The sequence below is a fragment of the Xyrauchen texanus genome, chromosome 34, assembly GCF_025860055.1.
Source record: "Xyrauchen texanus isolate HMW12.3.18 chromosome 34, RBS_HiC_50CHRs, whole genome shotgun sequence".
Classification (NCBI taxonomy): Eukaryota; Metazoa; Chordata; class Actinopteri; order Cypriniformes; family Catostomidae; genus Xyrauchen; species Xyrauchen texanus.
The window spans coordinates 4,962,797-4,982,231 of NC_068309.1; the positions used below are offsets into that span (position 1 = coordinate 4,962,797).

General features: G+C 40.2%; 1 pseudogene; it reads right to left on the bottom strand.

Moving 5' to 3' along the window:
* Nucleotides 1-563: 563 nt before the first annotated feature.
* Nucleotides 564-19,435, bottom strand: part of LOC127627810 (potassium channel subfamily T member 1-like) — a 31,506-nt pseudogene continuing 12,634 nt past the window's right edge.

Genomic DNA, 19,435 nt, shown 5'->3' on the forward strand with positions numbered 1-19,435 from the left:
GAAACAAAGATATTTAGAAGAATATCTCAGCTCTGTAGGGCCATACAATGGAAGTGAATGGTGACCAGAAATTTGAAGGTCCAAAAAGCACATAAAGGCAGCATGAAATTAATTAATATGACTCCAGTGGTTAAATCCATGTCTTCAGAAGCGTATAATATGATAGGTGTGGGTGAAGAATCAGATCAGTATTTAAGTCCTTTTTACAATAAAAATACACTTTCACTTTCACATTCTTCCACTTGTGTTGTTGCCAATTCGCATTCCTTGTGCGTATCGCCACCGACTGGGCAGGGAGAAAAATGTATTGTAAAAAAGGACTTAAATAGTGATCTCACCCACATCTATCATATCGCTTCTGAAGACATAGATTTAACCACTGTTGTTGTAAGGGTTACTTTTATGCTACTTTTATGTGCTTTTTGACTCAAGACCCTATTGACTCATTATTTAGACATCCAGAGCTGAAATATTCTTCTAAAAAATCTTTGCTTGTGTTCTGCAGAAGAAAGAATGTCATACACATCTGGGATGGCATGAGGGTGAGTAAATGATGAGCGGATTTACATTTTTGGGTGCACTATCCCTTTAAGATGAAGGGCAGCTGTATTTGATCTAATGGAATTCTGACCGGTTAAACTGTGTACAGTTCTGGTGTGTCTGTTGTGGACCGGCTGCAGTGACGGTTCTGTACAGGTGGAGCATCAGGCACATGAGGCAGAGGATCTGGACGGATCAGGAATCTACAGAACAGATTAGACACTTTTTGAGTAAAGTTCTCATGTAGAAAGCTTCCATGCTGACATTTGAAGTGTTTCTCTACTAATTTGAATCAGATATTGGTGTGTAAACAAATTATCCCAGGATAAAGAAAGACTTTTAGGAAATGGATTAAATGAGATGTATCTGAATATAATTAACTTAGCCAAGAATACAATTAGTTCAATAAATGCCAAAGCAAATTTGGTTGCTTTGGCATTTACTAACTCTATTGTTTAAAAATTATGAATTTTGTTTACTAAGTTTTGATGGACTCAAACACATTTTTAAGGGTGCTTCTGGACAGTGCATGTGAATGTATGAGAGAAAGTGACCCACAAACAGACACATGATAAATATGACCAAATGTCCCGGCAAAAGTAGTAAAACCTGAAAATTACCCATTTTGTGGGGATTTATGGGAGTTTGACGGTCCTTTTGAGAAAAACAGCTTCAAAAGGACCTCAATAATGTCTTAGTTAAAATAAAAAAATGCCAATAGATGTATGTAAGGAGTCTGTGTAGGATAAGTGTATAGTAAATAAAAGTAGCTTTATATATAAACAATAAAAATCAATATGAAGTCCCCACTATTCAAAAGTAAAGTGTGTTTGTGTGTTGTCAGTATGCGTTACATACACAACATCGTTGAGCTGCAGCAGCGTATCGGGGGCGGGGTTTATGAGCACATATGAAATTGAATTCTGCTGGTCATTCAACTCATCTGCAACAGAGATTGGTGGATACAGCTGTCACTCAAATAATATGGACCAGATTAAACAAAGTTTCAGGTATTGGAACCTTTTTTATGCAGATGAAAAATGGGTTATGCAACAATATACTGTACTGTGATGCAATATTCTATTACACAGAAATTCTACTGAAACACCAGGTCTCATTATTACTGACTGGAATTTATTTTTGAAAACTATTGAAACGGATCATTAAAATGTAATATACAAGAAAAAACAATTGTATTGCGTTTACCTTGCAAATATCCTAAATTAACTCTGTTCATCACGTCACTGGCTGTTAGGTTCATAAAATCCTCTACATGAGATTAAGTAGATTGAATGAAAAAAAGAGTGAGAAAAAGAGAAATAGCAGGGATACACAAAATCTAAATTATTATCTGTGTAATTTCTGCCTATCAAGAATGTAACCAAATATTCATAACTTTAAAATCTGAAGTGAAACTGAATATTCAAAGGAAAACAAATTGGAAGGTATTCGATTTTATAGGTGAGATTTTGTTGTGAAAGAAATGCTGTTAAAAAACTGCATAAAAAGACCAGAAATATGTATTGAGAAAATCAATATGGCCAATTTTGATTTCATGTTGGGTTTAATAAGAATTGACCTTTAAAAAAATCCATATTGGTATTGGCATGCACCCATGTTTAGTGGTACATCCCTGTTTCTAACCAAATCAAAATAAACATGAACATGATTTGAATAGATCTTCCAACTCAATTCCACAAGTTTAATAAACTGAATTCAGTTCTTTACTTCTGCTGAAATGACAGCGAATCAGCCATTATATATAATTAATATTCATATTAGTAATGAGGTAATGGGCGTGGTTTACCGTATCCAGCTGTGTGCATCCGGTTCCTGTCCAGTTCCGTAAGCTCCTTCCTCTCAGACCGTCGATACACACCTAGGCGCTGCTGCACAGAGCTGAGGGAGGAGTCACTCCTCTTTACGCTCCGCCTACTATGACGCCTTGTCCAGTGCATGCTCTTCCTTCTCAGGAAAGGGTGCTCTGATTGGTCACTGCTGGAGGAGCTCTGGGTGAGGATCTTTGACTCCTCCCCCTTCTCCCTGGTGTCGTTTAAGCGCTCAGTGCTGACAGAACCATAAAACTGGAGGTGACAGTAAACATGGATACATAATTTAAAGGAAAGGTGACACCAGAACAAAATTAATATTATGCTAGCAGAGGCTAAACATAGAAGTACCAGGAGACAGATAGATGGACGGATGGATGGAACGATAGAACAATAGATAGACGGAGCAATAGGTGAAGCAATATAACGATGGACTGATAAAACGATAGATAGATGGACCTATAGATAGATAGATAGAACAATAGAACGATAGATAGATAGAACAATAGAACGATAGAACAATAGATAGATAGATAGATAGATAGATAGATAGATAGATAGATAGATAGATAGATAGATAGATGAATGATGGATGGATGGAACGATAGATAGATAGATGATAGATAGAATGACAGAACAATAGATAGAATAGACAGATAGTTTGAACGATGTACAGAACAATAGAACTATAGATAGAAAGGTGGATGGATGGATGGAACGATAGATAGATAGATAGATAGACAGATATAAACAGACAGACAGACAGACAGACAGACAGACAGATAGATAGATAGATAGATAGATAGACAGATATAAACAGACAGACAGACAGACAGACAGACAGACAGACAGACAGATAGATAGATAGATAGATAGATAGATAGATAGACAGATAGATAGATAGATAGATAGATAGATAGATAGATAGACAGACAGATAGAGAACCTCAGGAGATGAGTGTGATTCTGTGCGGAAGATCCCGATGGGAATCTCTGAGCTAGACGAGCAGAACTTCTGGAACAATTTCCCGTATGTTTGGATCCACAGATCAGCTTCACACACACGCATCTATACACAAGAACGTATTCATAAACATAAACACACACACACACACACACACACACACACATGTTGTGTTTCCATGTTTTATGGGGACTTTCCATAGACATAATGGTTTTTATACTGTACAAACTTTATATTCTATCCCCTAAACCTAACCCTACCCCTAAACCTAACCCTCACAGAAAACTTTCTGCATTTTTACATTTTCAAAAAACATAATTTAGTATGATTTATAAGCTGTTTTCCTCATGGGGACCGACAAAATGTCCCCACAAGGTCAAACATTTCGGGTTTTACTATCCTTATGGGGACATTTGGTCCCCACAAAGTGATAAATACACGCTCACACACACAGAAATAGATAAGTGGAAAACAGATCACGCTAATAAAAACAGATATACTGTTTGAAATATACACATACACACAGAGTGTGTTGGACTCACAGCGCACAAAAACCCTGATCCAGGTGTGGTGTCCAGCCCGAGCAGTAATCTGGCAATTGGGATCATGTAGTCCTTCACAAAACACTAAAAAAACACATCCAAACATAATATTAAAACAAACCTCACAAAAACAAAAAACGAAAGAAACAATCAGTCACAACTACATTAGTTTGCCAAGTCATCTCCATACAAGAGTTTATCATGTGTAACTGAAAAGTTCCTCAACACCAGAAGGTGTTGTGAATTGGGAATATTGGGGATTATCCAAACATTACTAGTATTTACCTGGTAGAGAAGTGTATCCAGCATGCTGATACTGAAGACTCGACCAGCCGCAAACGGAAGACGGAACATGAAGGCGAGATTAGAACCATTATCACGCTCTTTCTGCCAGTCAAACACACATAAAGAAACATGTTACACTTTTACATCCTCATAGGTACAGAATTATGAAATAGGCATGAGAAACATGTTATTCTATATTCAAAAGTAACAAATAAACAAGTATATCCTCATCTACTTAAACATCTTGGGGAGTTTTTCCTTGCCATTGCATCCTTTGACTTGCTCACAGGGAGTTTGTAAGGCACTAGTCTTTAGAACTCAAGGAAAAGTCCTGTACAAATGAAGTGGTTTGAACTGAATAGATAAACTGAATATAAAAGACCACACTGTGCTCACCTTCTCTAGTTTAGACAGGGCGAGGGAGTAACAGTCCTTCGGTCTGAACTGCATGAATCTCATGTTTGAGGGGTGAGTGAGTTCTGTTATAATACACAGACTCGGAAACAACCTGGAGAGACACATATAGTGAAAAGGAGATGGGTATACAGTGATTGGTGTAGCTTAAAGGTGAAGGTAATTTGTTCATAAAATGGCATGTGTTTGGGGGCGGCACCACTGAAGACTTACCTGAACATGGTTTGCACGTTGACGATAGTTTTAGCATCGGCCATGTAGTCTTCCTTTGCACTCATAGTGCTCTCTTTATCCACCACCACCAGATTATCAGCATACAGAACCCCGCACTGTAACAGGCTGTCCAAACTGTAAATCACAAAAACTACCAATTAGATATCATATATCCAGAGGTATGTATTAAACCCTTACATTTTGTTAGGATTACCATGTCTTGTCTCACTGTTGCCCTTGGTTTGTCATTTTTGTCACGTTTGTAGTTCCTTAGTTTTCACTTTTGTCTCCCTTGAAGTTCCATAGTTTTCTTGTTAGCCTTCGTGTTCTCTGTTCATTGTTTTCACCTGCCCTCGTTAGTTGTCATTGGTTTTAGTTTATCACCCTGTTATCTTGTTTAAGTTCTGTTTGTTCATTGGCTCCCATGTTTCCATGTTCATGTATTTTAACCCTGTTGTTTTCACTCAACTTTGTCAATCGATATGTATTGTTATGTTCTGTCTGCTTTGTATGTTCTGTTATGTTTTGGAATCCTTGTTTTGGATGTATGTTGTCAAGCCTGTTTAGATTATTGTCATGCCTGGTATGTGTTCCCTGCCCAAGTTCTCAGTCTTGTTTCATCGTGTTTAAGTTTCCTGTTTTCCTCATTGTGGGTTTTTCCTTTGTGTTTATTTGTTTGTTTGTTTAAATAAAGTAAAGCTGCGTATAGATCCATTCTCCTCACTGTCCTTCGCAGCCTCCACTCGTTACAGAACGATTGACCGTCACACATGGATCTAGTAGCCTATCCGGTGAATTACCGGCACCTTTGCCTCAAGCAGGGGGACCGCCCTTTGGAGGACCACATCCAGGATTTTCTGGAGCTGGCACACATCTCTGACGTCCCCGACCACGCCCTGGTAGCATTCTTCCGGAGTAACTTGAACGAGTCTCTGAGGGAGCGGTTGCCGCCGACGAGTCGTGGCTGGACGCTCCTCGGTTTCATGGAGGAGACCCTGCGGGTCAGCGGATCGCCGCTCACTGTGGGCGTTCTGGAGGATGACGCTCCTCCCACGAAGGTACTCCCCCTGTCCGCCACGATTCGCCTCTCCACGCCCGTTCTGACCTACACGCTGCCAACCTCGTCCGCTTCAGAGCCGGTGTGCCCCGCATCCGCGATCCTCGAGCCGGCGTGCTCGACTTCGTCTGCCCGGAGGAGGAAGAAAAGACGGGCTTCCGCCTCCCGGCCCACGCCTGTCACGGTGAGCGAGCCAGAGCCCACGCCTGTGAGCGAGCCAGGGTCCACGCCTGTCACTGTAAGCGAGCCTGTGCCCCCGTCAGCCACGGTGAGCGAGCCTGTGCCCCCGTCAGCCACGGTGAGCGAGCCTGAGCCCTCGTCAGCCACGGTCAGCGAGCCTGAGCCCTCGTCAGCCACGGTCAACGAGCCTGAGCCCTCGTCAGCCACGGTCAACGAGCCTGAGCCCTCGTCAGCCACGGTCAACGAGCCTGAGCCCTCGTCAGCCACGGTCAACGAGCCAGAGCCCTTAGGCCCCGATGTCAGTGAGCCAGCGCCTGTAGCCTCGGCCGTCCCCGAGCCAGCGCCTGTAGCCTCGGCCATCCCCAAGCCAGCGCCTGTAGCCTCGGCCGTCCCAGTGCCAGTAGCCATGACCGTCCAAGAGCCAGTGCCAGTAGCCATGACCGTCCAAGAGCCAGCGCCTGTGGTCGTGCCCGTCCAAGAGTCTCCACCCCTCAAGCCTCCCGAGCCTCCCAGGGCTCCGCCCCTCAAGCCTCCCGAGCCTCCCAGGGCTCCGCCCCTCAAGCCTCCCAGGGCTCCGCCCCTCAAGCCTCCCGAGCCTCCCAGGGCTCCGCCCCTCAAGCCTCCCGAGCATCCTACGGCTCCGTCTCCCGAGCCTCCTACGGCTCCGTCTCCCGAGCCTCCTACGGCTCCGCCTCCGGAGCCTCCCAGGCCTCCGCCTCTAGAGCCTCCTACGGCTCCGCCTCCCAGGCCTCCGCCTCTAGAGCCTCCTTCGGCGCTACCTCCCAGGTCCCCCAAGCCAACCCACATCCCATGGTCCCCAGGACCGGCCCCTGGCCTTCGACTACCTCCCAGGCCCCCCAAACCAGTCTTCGCCCAGTGGCCTTCTCCCAGACCTCCTGAACCGGCCCCTTTCCCTTGCCTGCCCCTCGTTGCCCCCTGGACTGCCTGCCTGCCCCTCGTTGCCCCCTGGACTGCCTGCCTGCCCTTCGTTGCCCCCCTTGGTCTATCTGCCCACCCCAAGCTTCCCCCCCCAGTCATTGGACATTGGTTCCTTTTGTTTTATGTGATGTTACTTTTGAGCGTCTGGAATCCGCTCCTTAAGGGGGGGGGTTCTGTTAGGATTACCATGTCTTGTCTCACTGTCGCCCTTGGTTTGTCATTTTTGTCACGTTTGTAGTTCCTTAGTTTTCACTTTTGTCTCCCTTGTAGTTCCATAGTTTTCTTGTTAGCCTTTGTGTTCTCTGTTCATTGTTTTCACCTGCCCTCGTTAGTTGTCATTGGTTTTAGTTTATCACCCTGTTATCTTGTTTAAGTTCTGTTTGTTCATTGGCTCCCGTGTTTCCATGATCATGTGTTTTCACTCAACTTTGTCAATCGGTATGTTCTGTTATGTTTTGGAATTGTTGTTTGGAATCCTTGTTTTGGATGTATGTTGTCAAGCCTGTTTAGATTATTGTCATGCCTGGTATGTGTTCCCTGCCCGAGTTCTCAGTCTTGTTTCATCGTGTTTAAGTTTCCTGTTTTCCCCATTGTGGGTTTTTCCTTTGTGTTTATTTGTGTAAATAAAGTAAAGCTGCGTATAGATCCATTCTCCTCACTGTCCTTCGCAGCCTCCATTCGTTACACAATTAAGGTAATTTTTTACCCAAATCATTTTAGTTTTTTTTTTATATAAATGGATTCCTGGTACAAGGCTGGTGACATTTCATAAAATTCCCACCTGAACACAAAAACTATTTGGACTAGATTTGATCAGTCTCGGAGGTTTTATCAAATAGTACCCATTTTGGGACAAATTTGACCCGCTATAAATAAATCAGACAAAATGCAGAACACACACACATACACAAATAAATGAATGGGTAGTACTTTAACAGATTTTTAGTCAATCAGCTACAATGCGCACACACACATGCACGCGCACACACACACACTTCAGGGTGAAATCAAAGTCTTAGTCTGACCCCACAGTAAGAAAGTATACACTTGGGTGTGGAAGTTGCACACCATGGTCAGGTTTGACTGTAAGCATATTGTGGCATCATTGCAAAACCTCACCCTTCAACATAAGTGGTATATATAAATAACTGACTTTTATAATGTCTAAATATATATATACAATGCATAACTTCTGATAATATCTAGTAAGTATGTACAGGGTTGGAGAGTAATGGAATACATGTAAGGAGTGGTGGTGGTGTAGTGGTCTAAGCACATAACTGGTAATCTGGTAATCAGAAGGATGCTGGTTTGATCCCCATAGCCACCACCATTGAGTCCTTGAGCAAGGCACTTAACTCCAGGTTGCTCCAGGGGGGATTGTCCCTGTAATAAGGGCTCTGTAAGTCAGTTTGGATAAAAGCGTCTGCCAAATGCATAAATGTAAATGTAAATGTAACGGAATACATGTGACTATCACTCACTACAATCGACACAACGTCTCGTTCCTTCCATCGGGGAACGGAGGTTACAACAGTAACCATGCCGTTTTCACTAAAGACCCCCAATGCAAGACACATTTTGATGTTTTGACAATCTTTCAATTGACTGAAATTAAGGTTTTTATTGAAGTGAAGACAACATAAAACAGATGTTATTTTATAAGAAATTGAATGGAATAACAGAGTAATTTAGGTAGTAAATAAGGTAAAAAAAAAATCCCATAAATCCCATAGAAAATGCATAACTTTAGTGTTTTTACTTTAGTGAAGATAGTCTTTGTGGCAGGGCGGAGGGCGGGGCCGGGTCGTGATCCTACACACCCGGTCCCGTATTAGGCTAATCAAGCCTCTGAGGGATAAAGGTCGACTGCAGAGGATCGTGCGGGAGAGACAGATCGTTAACGGACATGTCCGTCATGTGTGTGTTTATGTTGTCTTTTAAGTTTATCATTAAAACTATTATTTATATCGTCAAGCCGGTTCTTGCCTCCTCCTTTCCATTGATCTCTTTACAGTCTTATTAAACTATTTTGCTAAAAAGAAATTGGGGGTTCCATATTTAATGTTTCAGGTCAGATGAAAGAGATGGAACAGGGTTTTCTCTTGATAAGTGAACAAGGGTTATATAGACTGTGAAAGATAGAGGGTATTTGGTGTCTGGACATACTTGTCAATGGTGCCGCCCATGTAGTACACCACTGGAAACCAGGATATGGCTTCAAGGAAGTGGTCATCAGGTCTGGAGGGCATAGAAAGATTTTTTTAATATTCAACCTTGGCACGTCGTGACCTGTTACGAGATGGTGTTTTCTGTTTTGTGTCATTGACATCAAATTTGGCTCAATAGTTTTTTCTTTTTTCCCCCAATTTGGAATGCCCAATTCCCAATGAGCTCTAAGTCCTCGTGGTGGTATGGTGACTCACCTCAATCCGGGTGGCGGAGGATGAATCTCAGTTGCCTCTGCATCTGAGACCATCAATCCGCGCATCTAATCACGTGGCTTGTTGAGCGCTTTACCACGGAGACATAGAACGTGTGGAGGCTTCATACTATATTCCACGGCATCCATGCGCAACACACCACGCGCCCCACCGAGAGCGAGAACCACATTATAGCGACCATGAGGAGGTTACACCATGTGACTCTAGCCTCCCTAGTAACCGGGTCAATTTGGTTGCTTAGGAGACCTGGCTGGAGTCCCTCAGCATGCCCTGGATTCAAACTCGTGACTCCAGGCAACTGGCTCAATATTTCTTAATTCAGGTGAGTAAATTATGACAGAATTTTCATTTGTGGGTGAACAATTCCTTTAAGAACTAATGCTCACTATCTATATAGCATGTTTTTCTCTTAAAAACTGTGTAATTGAACACAAAGAGGTATATCAGCCCTGTGCTTCTATAGAAAGACCATGCAGACCATGTTTATAGAGAAAGACTTTTGCTGGTGTGCAGATTTATTATTAAAGTAGTAATAACCCTGAATTATCTCTATGCTCTATGTATGTGAGTGTAAATCTTTTGACCTGTATTTGTGTGTGTGTGTGTGTGTGTGTGTGTGTGTGTGTGTGTGTGTGTATTTACTCTTACAGGTTGTCTAACAGCAGGACTATAGGGTTGAGTTCTCTCCAGGGTCTGTAATATGCTCTTAAAGGCACTATGAAGTTGTAAAGGCCGTTTCCTGCCGTCTCTGCGGAAACGATGATTAGCTTGTTTTTGAAGCCATATGCTTTTGCGTCATCAAAGCTAACATGCTTGCAGCCCTACAACAGCAAAAATTAGACAAATATGACATACTGATATGGTATATTTCTGTTAGCAAATTATTAAAATAAAACATGAGGATGCCATTCGCACCATGTGTTGCTTTGTGCTAACCTGGTCAAGCCGTAGGCAGCAGAAAGGGGCTTTCTGGGGTAGCAGGTGGCAGAGGGTTGGGGAACTCCCGATATAAGGAGAGTTTGGGGGGTAACCTTTCACAAATCTGAGAAAGGTTACATAGACTCCTTTATTAGGGCAAACTATGTGAAGTAGTTATGTTGGCTTGGCAACATACTACTAGTCTATAAAATAACTAAACAAAGACCAAAATTATGAATTGTAACTTCTGCTACAGCTTTCAAGCTATATCTACCAAACTTGGCACAGACCTTCAGACTGCTTTGACTCGGGTTTCTCTAACCTTTCTAACTGATCGGATTTGCGTTTTTTAAACAGCGGACGATCAAATCTCTGAAAAAACCCATAGACTTACATTGATGGAATTTTTTTTATAAATGTAAACAAATAAACACAAGGCTACAATGCTCTCTCTCTCTCTCTAACAGACATTCTGTCCTACAGTAATGTCTGTTTAACCATCAAACTTTTTTTAAAAACTAGTTTAAACTGCCAGACAAGGCTTTGACCAGCCAACATCATCAATTGTCCTGACAAATGTTTTCTATCTAACTCTGAAACCTAGTGAGCTGCTTCGCTATATATCTGTGTACCCACTTTTTCAATATTTAATGAAATATAAGTAATTTAATTTAAACATTTGTCTTGACTCTATTCAGCTTTTGGACCAGCGTTTGCATTGGGAATGTGTCTATGACACTTTTAAATGCTGTCTAGATAGGCAGCTCACTAGGTCCTGGAGAAGAGTTTATATGCACAATCTAAAGTCCAACAGGCAGCTAACTTCAGGTTAAACTTAAATTATTGGTTGATTGGTAAGGGTAATGATTTTACTCATTCACTGTTACATCTTCATCGGAGTGGACGGCCTCATCTTCTGATTGGTCACTAAGGAGATCACATGGCAGTAAGGAGGCTGAGTCAGCATTCTCCAGAACAGGAGCTATACTTGGGTGCCGACTTCCCACATCATTCTCTGGAGGAGCCAGTTCAATGCCAGTTTCAGTGGGACTGGTGTTCTCAAAATCCAAAGCCACCGTCCCTTAAAACATTCCCAATGTTAGACAAACCGACCCTCTTGAAGCAAATGTTTCTCTTCAATGCATTCTTACTCACCCATGCTTGCGATAACGCTACGAACAGGTAGACCCGATGGGCTGTTTAAAATGTCAATGTGGCACCGCCCTTTTCCCCGATCAGCTTCCTGTCTGAAGATGAAGGCGGAGTTTTCCTCCTTTGTAATGTTCATGTAGTAACAAGTGTCGCTGTCAGCCATGATGTGACATGGTCCAGGGTTCAACAAGATGCTCTTGTTAACTTCTCTCTTCACACCGATCATACACACACCGTACCTACACAACACACAAACACAGAATAGCATGACGATAAATTCTTAAACGTATACAATAAATTGTGTGCAAAACAAGTTTGTATATTTTAAGTGTGTGTTTTTATGTATGGGTGTTTCATTTAATTTCGGGCAAGTTGATTTTTGTCAGCCATATTATCTAAAAAATTTAATTTTCCACGACAGAATTCAATTAAACACAATACAGAATTTGAGATGTGCTGGAAATGACACGGTGATGGGAATTTCCATGGCTTTCAGACAAAAAATATCTCCTGTGATGCATTTATATACACTGGTGGATACTGTTAGTAGACAAATAATAATAATAATAATAATAAATAAAATAAACTAGTGTGAGCATGAAAAATGTTTTAACAAGACTTTACTCTCTAGGAGTCCACAGTTCTAAAAGTGCCCAAAGTTGAAAGAAATATAAGTGTGTAAACCTACTTTTTGTGGGCATGAAAGGCTGCGTAGGTAAAGCTTTTGGTGTTGTATTCTCTAAAGAACATACTGTCACCCAAGCGGATATGATACACCTCGTTACCCGAACAATGCCCGTACATCCTCTGCCACTGCTCCGGAGACTGCTGCCCCTCTCTAAAAGAGTTTCAACATTTTATTAAACAATTTTTCATTTACTTTGTGTTAGCAGTTCAGGTCTTAACCCATTACGCTGCCATAAACAATGATGTTGCACAGGCGGACAAATAATATAAAGATTTTGATGTTTCGGAAGGAAATTGGTCATTTAATTCATCAAAGTGGCATTCAACTGATCACAAAGTATAGTCAGGACATTACTGATGTTAAAAACAGCACCATCACTATTTGAAAAAAGTCATTTTTTATCAAATCTAGACAGCAGCATCACTCCAACATCTTATCCTTGAGTAATCATGCTAAATTGAAAATTTGCTACTAGAAAATCACTTGCCATAATATCAAACACAGTTGAAAGATATTTGGTTTGTTAAATGAAGCTTAACATTGTCTTTGTGTTTGTTTTTGTGTTGCCACAGTATGCAATAGACTGACATGTCTTTAGGTCAATATTAGGTCAAACATGTCAACAAGAAACAGCTCTAGAAACTCATCAGTCAATCATTGTTTTGAGGAATGAAGGATATACAATGCTTGAAATTGCCAAAAAAACTGCAGATTTCATACAAAGGTGTCACTACAGTCTTCAAAGACAAAGAACAACTGTCTCTAACAAGGACAGGAAGAGATGTGGAAGACCAGATGTACAACTAAACAAGGGGATAAGTACATCAGAGTCTCTAGTTTGAGAAATAGACACCTCACATGTCCTCCGCTGACAGCTTCATTGAATTCTACCCGCTCAACACCAGTTTCATGTACAACAGTAAAGAGAAGACTCAGGAGGACTTATGGGAAGAATTGCACAGAAAAAGACACTTTTGAAACAGAAAAACAAAAAGAAAATGTTCGAGTGGGCAAAGAAACAGAGACATTGGACAACAGATAATTGGAAAAGAGTGTTATGGATCTAAACCCCCACTGAGCGTTTGTGGGATCAGCAGAGGTGGGGGACTCGAGTCATATGACTTGACTCGAGTCTGACTCGAGTCACAATTTTCAGGACTTGTGACTTGCTTGATTAAAGTACGAAAATGACTTGACTTGACTTTGACTTGAGAACAAGTTACTTGAGACTTGACTTGACTTGAAGTGGAAGACTCGACAATGACTTGAACGTATAATAAACAAACAGCAATACAATTAATTAACATATATATATTGTGAGGTCAGCCTCGCTATCGGCATCTGTGCCTTTAACGCTGCTCAATTCAAACCGCGGCAAACATGGCAGACAGTAGTCGAGCTCCACAAATTGTCTCGTTTGGCTATACAGACTTTGAACTGGACCGTGCCTACAAAAAAAGATTTGCCAGTTGCAAAATATGCAAGGCACGAATATCCGATCACGACAACCACAACGCCAAATTTCGCTTCGACATATCAAGAAGAACCACAAGGAAAGGTAAGAAAGTAATCTCTTTATAGTCAGTTTCACTAAGATCTACGTTATAACGATTACTAATGTAATGAATTAATCTTTTCTGTTTGTCATAATTTGGCCTTGATGGCATATTATGTTTTTTCTTATTAGAAATGTGACCATGGCATTATCATTATACTGTTACGCCTCAGTAAATAGATGTAACTTATTGGGGAATTTGACTATAACAGTGGCATAGCCTGAGTTTTTTAATGTTGATTGGCATCTTAAAATGAGCGGGCAGCACAATATTACATGTAGGTTATAATGTATGTATTAAATGTGCGCATTTTCAAGTTTGTGGACTGCGTGTGGAAACTATAAAGCATTGCGCATAACGCTACTGCATGACAGGCTAACATGGAGGCTCGATGTGATCACTAGCACGCACCTAAACATTTCTAAGGGGCTGTTTAACTAGGAATCGTTCCGTATTTGACACATAAAAGTCTTGTTCAGTATTGAACTGATACGGAACGCACTTTGTTCCGTATTTTTGAGTATCAATTCAGTGCAAATCCATGACAGACACATAGCTTCTATTCTAATATATATGTCAGACAGACTATGAATGAACGAAGACCTGCTTTAATGCAAAATTCGGGGACTTACTTGGCGGGCTCTGACCGCGCCGCGCCATTGGATGTGCAGTTGCCGCAGCACAGCCTATGAGCGAGCCAGACGGCATAGATATATGCAGCATAGATATACGGCTGTGCAGCTGCAAATGCGTTTTACATATAGGCTTCAGTAAATCGAGGAAAAGGAGTTTCCGAAGACATTTGTTGGCTATGATAAGAAAAACTACTAAATGAAAAAATATTTTTTTTTGCACTTGAAAGAACATTCTAGAAGTCTAATTCTATTGAATAAGTTCGCACAAGGCTACAGAAAACTGTTGTGGTTGGCAACCCTATGTTTAACGTTACACCTGGCCACTTCATGCGTTTTCTCAGATCGGATAGCTGATTCTGATTTATCAAAACGATTCCATTTACACTTGGTCACATAAATGTGGTTTTGCAAATTGATTTTCCTTAAATTACATTATTTTTAAAAATGTAAAGAATGTTTGTGCATACTGAAAATAAATTTGTTTTAATGTTTACAGGTAATGTTAATGTCTGAACGTTTTGTGTAAACAACACAATTTTATTTTATTTTCAGATATTAATGTAGCACAGATATGCATATGATTAATATGTAGCAAATGTATAATAAATAAGATACATAATATATGTATACAAGTTCATCTTTTCTGTGCAAAAATAAATATGTATCGAAAAAATTTACCTCTATTTATTTTAGTAGTGTGACTTGACTTTACTTGAAACTTATCAGGACTTGACTTGACTTGCTTAGGGTGAACCCTTGACTTGACTTGACTTGCTTGATTTATCTGAACTGCGACTTGAGACTTGACTCGAGACTTGATGGTTAAGACTTGAAACTTGCTTGGACTTGACCATGTGTGACTTGTCCCCACCTCTGGGGATCAGATAGACTGTAAAGTGTGTGAGAAGTGCCCGACAAGACAGACACATCTCTGGCAAGTGCTACAGGAAGTGTGGGGGTCAAAGGTCACCTGAGTTTCTGGACAAACTGACAGCTAGAATAACAAGGATCTGCAAAGCTGTCATTGGAGGATTTTTTGATGAGAACTCTTTGAAGTAGTTTTCAAATAGTAATTTTTCATGTTATTAATGTCCTGACTATACATTGTGATCAAAGTGAATAAAATTACCAATTTCTTTCCATTTGAGCAAAATCTGAACATTAGTGTATAAACAGTGTTAAAGAAACTTAAAGGAGACCTATTATGCCCCTTTTTACAAGATGTAATATAAGTCTCAGGTGTCCCGAGAATCTATCTGTGAAGTTTCAGCTCAAAATACCCCACAGATAATTTATTACACCATGTTATAAATGCATATTTTTGGGTGGAATCAAAAACACGCTGATTTTGTCTCTTTAAATGCAAATGAGCTGCTGTTGAGACACTGTTTAATATTAATAGAAATATAAGAAAGAGGAGTGGGTGGACTTTTAACATTGTAGGGTGGTTGTGTACACACACTGCCGACTCACATAAACACCATGTAAAAGTGAATTTAAAGAGAGTTCTGACTCACTGTCCGCGAGATGTGTGGACCAATAAAGTGATCAGTGTGGATGTGGCCGGACACAGACAGTTCAGAGCCAACATGGCATATTTAAACTCTTCCTCACACACAACATGATCTATTAAAGGAAACAGATGCATTGCTCAGAGTCAAGATGGCTGACGGTTACAGAAATGAGCTGTCCAAGGTCCTTAAACAAAGTGTATATACACTAATGAGGAACTGTGATAGATTTATAAAGTTATAAAAAGAAAACAAGTGAGAAAGAAGCAGATAAAAGGAAAAAATTAAGAGTGAAAACATTTAAATGGAATTAATTTAGATTAGAAAGAGTTGCAATTTTCTGAAAAAGAGTATAAATTATAAAGGTAGAAAAAGGTACCAAAATGATTACCTGCAAATTTAACATGGAACTTGTTTTCAGGTTTAAGGATCTGGACGTAGAGAGGGCAGTTTGGAGCAAAGTCCTTTATGGCCCAAGCCCTCAGAATGGCCTGATGATCCTGCCAATAAAGAAAAAATGATCAATAATCATTTATTGAAAGATACAGTATTACAAATATAGCTGCAAGCAGCAATTAATGGGCAAAGCACACAAATGGCAAACGATTTGATTGAATATAGAATTCCGATGATGATTTTAATCAGTGGTGAAAAAGAAATTTGTTTGATGACTTACTGTGTAATACAAGTGCAACTTTTTACCAATAGGTGGTGGTGTCACCACATTGATATGTTATTGTCAGGGCTTAGTCACAATTCCACATATAAAGTTTCATGTCAATACGCCAAAGCGTTCATGAGATGCAGCCTCAGATGCTTACTGGCATCTTGCCATATAATTAGTTTATGTTACACAAGAACAGTTTGATCTATCAAAAAGCTTTTCATACATTTTTGTCATGTGTCCCTAGATGATAAACTGCAAATTTCGTGCAAATAGGAGGAGATTGAAAAAGTAGGTTTTCAATTCAAATGTAAAATGTCAGACAGGAAGTATGGCCTAAGAAATCTAAAGAAACCAGTCCAAACTATTCATAAGTTATCAGCAAAATTAGGCATTTTTTAAATGATATTTCTTAACCACTAGGCAACACTGTGCAGGTACCCTGACATGCTTGTGATGACATTTACCAAGGTTGGTGTTTATATTGCTAAAGCATCACGTCCATTTTGGCACACTTGCCGTTGAATTAATTGTTTTGGTATATGTAACAATATATGTAAACGGTTTGGTCTATCATCATGAATCTCATAACTTTATGTCATAAGCATCTCTAGATGATACATGCACAATTTCGAGTGGATCGGACATTAGGTCTAGGAGAAGATTCAAAATGGCAGAAAATCTAGTGGGGCAGAGCTTAAATGGAACTGGGCATGACCCCAAGATTTAATGTTCAAAAGTTATAAGCTGAAACATAAGTTACATTTAGTTCAAAATTAGTTTAGTGGTGCTAGAGGGTTTGAGTTAGAGACCCATATCAGTGTGCCAAATTTCACCATTTTCCTACATTTGGTTCTATGGGCTGCCATAGACTTCAAGAGTGGAAGCAGAATAACAGAAACAATAGGTTTGTTAGAACTTAGAACTAGCGTAATTTTACATACTAGATGGAGTTCTAATCTAGAAAATATTGATGTGTGAACTTTTATCTATAGGGGTTAGCTGATTTAAAAGCTCACTGCAGCCATGCGATCAGCTTCATTCCTGCTGCTGAGAATAAAACATGCTTCTGCATCGTCCATCCTATCAGAACACAAACAACCAATCACACAATTAACAAAACTATTAATCAGACAGAGGGATTTACAACATCCACCAATCAGAGAGGAAAAATTAAAGCAGACCATTCAGAATAGAGAGTACATAGAAACATTTTAAGGAGTCAAAGTTAGTGCTGCAACTAACAACTATTTTGATTCATATTCGATTAATGGGTTTGTTCGTTTAATCGGATAAAGAAGCCAATGTATGTAAATATATGCTACATACTGTGTGCATAATAAAGAGCCAGCTAATATATCATAATGACATCAAACACATTGATAATGCCCTAATAATACAGCACATATGCATACCCAAATATGCTGCAGATATTGTTGACTTTTGTATGAATAAATGCTTGTTCTATTCTCATTTGTAAGTCGTTTTGGATAAAAGCATCTGCTAAACGAATACATGTAGCAAATGTAAATGTTAAATGCTGCTGTGATTGGTCAATGGGGCTGTCACTCACTTGGCTCTGAGCAGATCCTGGTTTTTAAGGGCAGAGCCTTGCAGGTAGATGACTCTTTGGGACCAGAGTGGAATCTGCAAAATCCTCCTCACCTGGACGTCCACTTCACACGGACATAAGATCACCACATAATAATCCTAAAACATACACACACATCACAAAACACAATGAACATTAGATACTAGGGCTGGGCGATATGGCTTCAGAATTTATATCTCGATATTGTTCAACATATTGACGACATTCGATATATATCTCAATAATTATGTTTTTGCTCTGAAATAGCATGAAAGTTTTAATCAGAGGAACCATCATTTAATATAAACATTCAGACAGAAATACTCAAACTAGCCGATCTGGCACCAACAATCATGCCACGGTCCAAATCACTGAGATCACATGTCTTCCCCATTCTGATGGTTGATGTGAACATTAACTGAAGCGCCTGACCTCTAGCTGCATGATTTTATGCACTGCACTGCTGCCACACGATTGGCTGATTGTTGATTGTTGATCTTGGATGATTGTTGGTGCCAGATGGGCTGGTTTGAGTATTTCTGGGATTGTTGGTGCCAGATGGGCTGGTTTGAGTATTTCTGGGATTTTCACACACAACAGTCTCTAGAATTTACTCCAAATGGTGCCAAAAACAAATAAAATACAGTGAGCGTCAGTTCTATGGATGGAAACACCTTGTTGATGAGAGAGGTCAACAGAGAATGGCCAGACTGGTTCGAACTGGTTATCAAAGTCTACGGTAACTCAGATAACCGCTCTGTACAATTTTGTTGAGATGAATATCATCTCTGAATGCTAAACTGAGATATGGGGTTGCGCTGTTTTGGTGGCACGAGGGGGACCTCCACAATATTAGGCAGGTGGTTTTAATGTTGTTGCGGATCGGTGTATATGGAAGCTTAATAAAAATTGTATTTACTTTCATATATTTTTACTGAAAGAAATGTCTTTGCGAATGAACAAAGTGTGCAAAACTGTTTCTGTCCTATTAACTTCCCCCTAAAGTGGTGTTTTTATTTTGACACTGTTATGCAGTGGGATTTATTTCACCTTCACCAGTAGCTTTTATTATGGAAGAGAAAGGGCAATGTTTGTTTGACAGTTATGAGATTTGCATCATGTGAACTGCTGACAAAATCTCCTTTTATCTTCAGCGTTTGTAGATTTGTATAATAACTTTTTGGAATTTTGTGAATGCTTGGACCAGAAGTACTTCACATTTTGATGTTATTTTGATTAATTGTACAGCCATATAGATGGTGAAATTAGTCTACTGATGCACTCTATGATACTTAATGGCCAAATAAAAGGCTA